Below are 7,905 nucleotides of genomic sequence, written 5' to 3' on the forward strand. Positions count from 1 at the left end.
TTTCTTTTCTTTCTTTCTTTCTTTCTTTCTTTCTTTCTTTCTTTCTTTCTTTCTTTCTTTCTTTCTTTCTTTCTTTCTTTCTTTCTTTCACAGGCATGTGCCACCATGCCCAGTTTAAAGCTTTTCTTTAATAAATCAAAGCCCCAAACCATCAACATCCTTCTTCAAATCTCTTATCTACCTAGCAAGACACATGAATGGGAGCTGAGTTTCTGTAGTCTTACTGTGAATTAGGTCTCTCCTCTCCTCTTCTCTCCTCTCCTCTCCTCTTCTCGTTCTTCACTTCTTTTCTGTTCCCTTCCCTCCCCTCCCCTCCCCTCTCTTCCCCTCCTCTCCTCCTTTCCTCTCCTCTCTGTCAAGCATTCAGTGCTCCATAGATAGGCCCCAGTTAACATTTGTCTTTACTTTCTTCTTGAATTGTTTCATGTCTGGCTATCTTATCATCCTTTTCTGGTTATATGCTATCTTTACCTCCCCCATCTCCATGGATTCACTAGAGAGTGACTCGTGCTCTCAGCCCAGGAGAACTGACCTCATTGGGCAACATCAGCAATTCCCTCATCTCTTGGCTTCTGATGGACTCAGCAGATGCTTAGCATGGGAGAAGGAAGAAAGGGAGATTGGAGCTATTTCATCCCCCACTTTCTTCCTGTTTTGGTGCCACATTCTCACAGTAGCTGCACACCATCTGGCCTCCATGACTTGAGCACTCACTGGAATTAGAGGATACTTTCTTCAGCTTGCCCCTGCATGTTCAGGGAATGTAATCCCCAGGCCTCTACATATTTCTTATTTCCCCTAATTTTGCTCCCATTTTTTGTAAGTAGTTCCAGTAACTCATTTTCCAATAAGCTGTTTTAGTAGAATACCATTTTCTGCTTAGGAACCCATTCCTCTAGCAATCTCAGATGTTTTAAAGACATCGGAAGAGGCCGAAATTTCCAGATTTATTTGTAATATTAAATAGATCAAGTGTTCTTAGTTAGGTTGTCTCACAGATCGGATTGTGAGATTTCATTACTTCATTTACAACATGGGTAAAGAAAGACTCTTGAGTGTGACAACACTGGACTGTGTTACATGTATTGGAGACCATCATCAGGCTCTCTTACGACTTGAATGGAATTCAGCCCCCTGATCATCCAGAATAAATAGAATAAAACCAAACCTGCCATAGCTTGCAAGGCAGAGCAGGAGTCTGATCAATACTTTCCCCCGAACCTCATCGCATGTCTCCCCTTTGTTATAAATGAACCTCACTGACTTTCCTTCCACACTTCAATCGTGTCAGATTTACTGCTGCAGGCTTTTCTTGTGTATTCCTCCCTCTGCCTCAGATACTCTGCTTCCAGAATCACATATGGGGGAATCCTCTCCGCTTCTTAGATCTTGGCTCAACCATTGTCTCCTTAAAGAGATCATCCGCACAAGTAGTAGGGCTTATGCAAGCAATTTTCAACACTCTCTCTCTCTCTCTCTCTCTCTCTCTCTCTCCCTCCCTCCCTCCCTCCCTCCCTAGCTCCTCTCTCCTCTCTCTCCCCTCTCTCTCTCAAATGTTGTTTATTCCTTTTTTAGTGTCTATCTCCATTAAGAATAAAAACTCTTCAAGAGAAAAGGTCTTAATATATTTTGTTTGCTGTTGCACTCTCAGCATCTGGAATAAAGCTTCATCCAGAGTAGCAGGAAGCATATTTTAGTAATAAGTTCCAAAATAAATATTAATAAATTTATGCATTTAGTGGTTCTGGGGGATCAAACTCAGATCCTTGAACATTCTAGTAAATATTCTCCCACTGAACTCTATCCTCAGCTTCCTAAATGGAATTTTAAAAATAAATAATGAATAAAAAGCCATTTTGGAATGAATATATAAATTTGGAATATATAACAAAGGATGCTATAGAAACTTAGGCCTGACTTAAGGAGTTGTGCATTAGGCCATAATAGGTATAATAATAGTTTACTATTATTTTGTCCTATCAGCGAATACTGAGGTGTAATGTTTCTGCTTTAGACTTGGAGAACAGTAGAACAAGAGCGTCTAAGAGGCACAGGAGGGGGATGGCATCAAAGGAGGAAGGCGCGTGTGTGTGTGGTGTGTGTGTGTGTGGTGTGTGCGTGTGTGTGCGTGTGCATGTGCGTGTGTGTGTGTGTGCGTGTGTACGTGCGTGTGTGTGTTGAGAGAAATTTAGGGTAGGTACTGCTTCCACAGACAATAACTCACCTAAGTAATTTTGCCTAGACTTTAGCATTAGTAGAAACCGTGATTTTTATTTCTTTATCACCCAGGCCACTGCTATGTATAGTTGATTTTCAATAAATACTTAGATTTTCAATAAACAAATTCATTAGTTAAAAAAAACAGGAAAGGTAAGATCGTAAAATTACTGATCTGATAGTCAAAATTAAAACTCTGATAGTACAGGAAGTGTCTGGGAACCAAACCACACCAGCTGAAAATGACGGTGTAGAAGTGGGAATTCGGCACTCAAGGTGCATTAGCCTGAGGGTTTGGGACTAAGAAAATAATTTCTCTTTGCTCTGCTTCATGCTTCCAGAGTTAGGTCAATCTCAGAATTCCTGTTGACCTCAGAAGAATCCAAATATACAAATCAGAAAAACGGTGTGTGTGCGTGCGTGTGTGTGTGTGTGTGTGTACTTTTGAGCATACATGTGTATAAATCATTTAAAGTTAAACAGCAAGGGGCTGGAGAGATGGCTCAGTGGTTAAGAACACTGGTTGTTCTTGCAGAAGACCTGGGTTTGAATCCCAGCACCCACATGGCAGCTAACAACTGTCCATAACTCCAGTCCCAGGGGATCCGACAGCCTCTCCTGACCTCCATGGGCATTGCACAACACGGGTGCACTTACCTATATGCAGGCAACACGTGAATACACATAAAATAAAAATAATAAATAAAATATTTTAAAAATATTTAAAAAGAAAGTTAAACAGCAAAAACATTCACCTTGAGCCATTGCACTTTCACCCCTAATCCAAACTAAATATATTACAACATATCAATATTAAAAAAAACCTAAAGAAGGGGTCATGCATGAAGGCATTATCCAACTGCAATAACACAAAGCAGATACATCTGCGTCCCAGTACACTTCTGCTATAGTCTATGTTAGGGAACTCTGGATTCTAATCTAAAAGTGGTATCTGGAAAAGTGATAATAATTTGTGCTCACATAGCACTTTTCATCCAAAGAGCTCAAAGCACTGTACAAAGAAATAAATATTATTATCCCAGACGGAGCTGGTCAGACAGAAGGACTGCTGCCCTTGTCAGCAGGTTGGAGAAAAGGAGCCCTTGGGCTCAGAACACAGCCCGACACTATAAATTACTGAGTCATGGCCTCTCTTGATTGGAAATTAGATTATTAATGATGAGATTTTTAAAAATAAAGTAGAATATCAGGCTCTAGTCTTAAGAATTTTAGCATATGCCCAAAACATGAAAATGAGTGGCTTAAAAACTGCTGAATTTGGGGTTGTGTAACTATTTAAAATAAGAGAAATGGTTACGTGCTGAGTGTTAAGTGGATGACATATATTATTATTTAAGATCCATAGCAAATTGAACAAGGCAAGATCTATTTCCATTTTACCAGTTTTGCAGTTGAGGACAGCATGAGAGAGAAGAGAAGCAAATGGCAGAGCTGGAACTCAGAGGGAGATTGTTTGACCACTCTCCTCACACTTAGCCAGTGACTGTGCTAAGTACTGTATGAAGCATTCTGGCAGTATGGCTTGAACCTAGGGCATCATGCATATGAGGCAAGTGTTCTTTCATTGAGCTACAGCCCCAGCCTTTGTATGAGATATTCTACACAAATGCTCTCAATGCTCATTCACCAAATCCTAAGAAGTAGACATATGATCACCCCAACTAAAGCTTAGACATGCAAAGTGACTTACCCAAGCTCACATGAAGTTAGGATTTTGAAAAGCAGACAGAAGAGTGCTGGGCAAGAAGTAAGAATTTTAGGACTATTCTTGACAGTAATTGGTTATGTGACCTTGAGCCCAAGCGCAAATTTCCAGTCTCCATGTCTGCCCCTGTAAAAGGACTGTGTTGGTGCTGAAGTTCTGCCCACTGCTAAAATTCTGATGCTCAGTATCTGTTTTCTACTTAGTCCCTTGTTTGAAATCCTTGGAGGAAAAGAAATGAACCACACAGAACCTGAAAGTGACTCTGGATGCCAAATTTAGAAAACAGATCTCAAAAAGAGAAAAAAAAAGTTTATAAAATGTCTTTATTTAGAAACTGAGACTGTCCTGCAAAGGGTTTGCTTGATTTGTGGCTCAGTGACCAGATGCAGGTCACATATGTCTCCCTGCCTAGTCAGTTCTCCTGGCTGCAATAAGTCATGGAACCTGGATCAGTGGTCCTTTCTGCCTGTTGGACTGGTCAAAGCTGGAAAGAGCCCATCTTGTGTGGGAGGGATCTGAGAGAAGCAGCCAAGCTTTTCATGTGGGTGTTCTATCTTGAATTCAGAATGTCTGTACCATGCTGTCTACCTCTGTTTTTGTTCTTAGTGATTATTATATAGTGACACAGCCCACTGCTACCACGAACAAGGTTGTTTTTTTTTTTTTTCTCTCCCACAACCTTATGGTGAGCTACCATGTCTCTGTGTGGTTCTGTTCAAAAGCATTAGCTTGGGCTGATGAGATAGCTCACCGGGTAAAGGTGCTTGTTTACCAAGCTTTATGACCCAAGTTAGAGCCTCAGGACCCAAATAATAGAAGGAGAGAATGAACTCCTGCAAGCTGTCCTCTGACTTACACACACACACACACACACACACACACACACACACACACACACATACATACACACACACACTGCAAACATAATACATTAGGAAAAGGTGTGAGCTTGAGTTTGTGGTGAATTTTGGCAAAGAAAATCACTTACATTTTCATAGTGTCTCCATTTCCCCCATCTTTCTGTAAAATGATGCTTACACTACTTGCTCACCAGTGTTAGGAATTTCAAATAGTATAATGTTTTTGGAAGTCATTTGGAGAAATTAGAGTCTCTGCAATGACAGTGAATGAAAGGCTATGAGAACGCCTCTCACCCAGGGAGATGGATAGCAGTGTGCATGAAGCCAATGCTTGGCAATGGAGAGTCCTGAATTAGAGTCTCAACTCCGCCTGTCGCTTGGCCAAGCTAAATCTCTATAGAGCTTTCATTTTGTAAAAGGAAAAATTATTGAGGCATGGAAATAATAGCCATGAAGCTCTTGACACAAAAACACTATTAATAAGTGGGAACCATTATTTTAATAATCAGTTATTGAATTATGATAGAGTTGGGAGGTTCAGAATATCAGGTATAATTTCACTTTGAATTCCAGGAAAAGGCTTGTGTGGAAATGAGCTGTCTTGAGATACCACATACCCTGATCTTCTACATTAGATGTCAGTTTTATCTAATTACACTAATTCTGCAAGTCTTATCCCCCTACACCCCACACCCTGAGGAAAGCTGGACAAATGCCTTTCTTCCCTTTAGTCACCCCTGCCAAAGTTTGTTAAGTTTGTATCTTCTGTGGCTGCAGGACTTCGGTAGCCTATTAGGTTCTCTCTCTCTCTCTCTCTCTCTCTCTCTCTCTCTCTCTCTCTCCTCTCTGTCTCTCTCTGTCTCTGTCTCTGTCTCTCTGACAGAGTTTCATGTATCCTAGGCTTGCCTTCAACTCAGTATATAGCCAAGGATGACCTTGAACTTCTAATCTTCCTGCCTGTGTCTCTAGAGAGCTGGGATTACAGGCACGCACCATCATACCCAGTGTTATGTGATATTGAGGGTTGAACCCAGGGCTAAATAAGCATTCTATCAATTGATCTACATCCCTAGCCCAGAAGATCTTATTTAAAGGCAAATTTTTTCGAAGAATCTCATATAATAAAGTTCTACTTTCAGGAGCCTTTGACAGAAAATAGCTGATAAAATTTCAACAATAGCACCCCCCCAACAACAACCCCCCCCCACAAAACCTTAATACAAAATTTACAAGGTACAAAACTGAATATTAGGAAAGTATTCTGGAAATACATTTTTCAGTTCATACTGCTCTTCCCTAGACCAACTCTTATCTCAATTTTTACTGTGTTTATTCAGAGGCAACTTGTGAACTATAAACATTTATATATTTGTCTTTTAAAAATATTTTATTTATTATTTTTATTTTATGTGTATGCATGTATAGCCTGCATGCATGTAAATGCACCCATGCCATGCAATGCCTGCAGAGGACAGAAGAGGCCATCGAATTCCCTGGAACTGGAGTTTTGGACAGTTGTTAGCTGCCATGTGGGTGCTGGGATTTGAACCCAGGTCTTCTGAAAGAACAGTCAGTCCTCTCAACCACTGAGCTAGCTCTCCAGCACATATTTGTCTTTTTTAACCAGACAAAACAAGCATGCCTATCACTATAATTCACATTTTTATAACTTAACAGTGTCTCATTATACTTTATAGTGGATATATTTTTAAAAGAGAGGGTTTTTTGTTATTTTCTTTATTTTCTTCTTTTTTTTTTTGTGTGTGTGTGTGTGTGTGTGTGTGTGTGTGTGTGTGTGTGTGGTGTTGGAGATCAAACCAGGGTCTTGCAACATAGTAAGTAAATCCAACATAGTAAGTTTATCCCTAGCACTGAGAATATGTATTTTTACTCATCATGACTTTGGCAATGGAAAATTTGTGTCTATATCTATATCTGTATAGATATACATACACATGGGGGAAGGCAGAGGAACAAGACAGGGCCTCCTGTAGCTTAGGCTGGTCTCAAACTTATGACATCCAAGTATGACTTTGAACTTTTGATCCCCTCGATTATGCCACCATACCAGGTTTGTACAGTGCTGAGGCTCAAACCCAGGGCCTTGTGTATGCTAGGCAAGTGCTCTACTACTGAGATACATGCCAAGTTCTGCATTTTAAAAACAGATTTGCTTAAACATTAAAAATTATTATATATTTATATATGTGTGTGTATGTATGTGTGTGTGCATACATGTATCACAGTACCTGTGTGGAAGTCAGAGGACATCTTGTGGGAGTTTGTTCTGTCCTTTCACCATGTGAGTCTTAGGGATTAAACTAAGATCATCTGGACTTGGTGGTAAGCACATTTACCTGCTGAGCCATCTTACCAACCTGCATTTTTTAGTTTACAGAGCATTCTAATGTGAAATAATTACTTACCACTTAGAGATTCTGATCTTTTTGACTGGGAGTCACTAGTTTAAGTTACCAATTATCAATCTTATTCAACATCAGTTTTACCTTTACTTTGTGCTAGGCATTGTTCTAAGTACCTTACACCTATCACCAGGTATCAGTCAGATCCTTCTTGTCTTATTTTAAATGTTATCTCCCTGAAGAAGCCTTCCTTTATCTAAGTTGATCTCACCGCCCTCTTTCCATTATTCTCTATCATTTCATCCTGTTTATTTCCTTCAGAATACTGACCAATATAAGCAATTAGTTACCTATTTGTCTACTTGTTTGTTATTATCTCCCCAACCGGACTAGGAACTTTGTGAGCAGGACCAGTGTCAGTTTGGCTTTCTTCAGTACATCCAGTAACAAGGACAGTGCCCTGGTGCTTGGTACCCAGGCATCATGAACTGAGTATTTATTGGATAAGTACATTTTAAAAAATGATATGAGGTAGGTTCTATTGTTTTCTTCATTATTCTGATGAGAAAAACAGAGAATAGAAAGTGAAATGCACTGTCTTAGTTTATTTCTTCATTGCTGTGACAAAACACCCTGACCACTACCAACTTGGGGAGGAAAGGGTTTATTCAGCTTACAACTTCCAGGTCACAGTTCATCAGGGAGCCCAAGGTAGGAACTCAGGGCAGGAACCTGGAGG

This window comes from Nannospalax galili, unplaced genomic scaffold, assembly GCF_000622305.1.
Source record: "Nannospalax galili isolate Female #2095 unplaced genomic scaffold, S.galili_v1.0 scaffold760, whole genome shotgun sequence".
Classification (NCBI taxonomy): Eukaryota; Metazoa; Chordata; class Mammalia; order Rodentia; family Spalacidae; genus Nannospalax; species Nannospalax galili.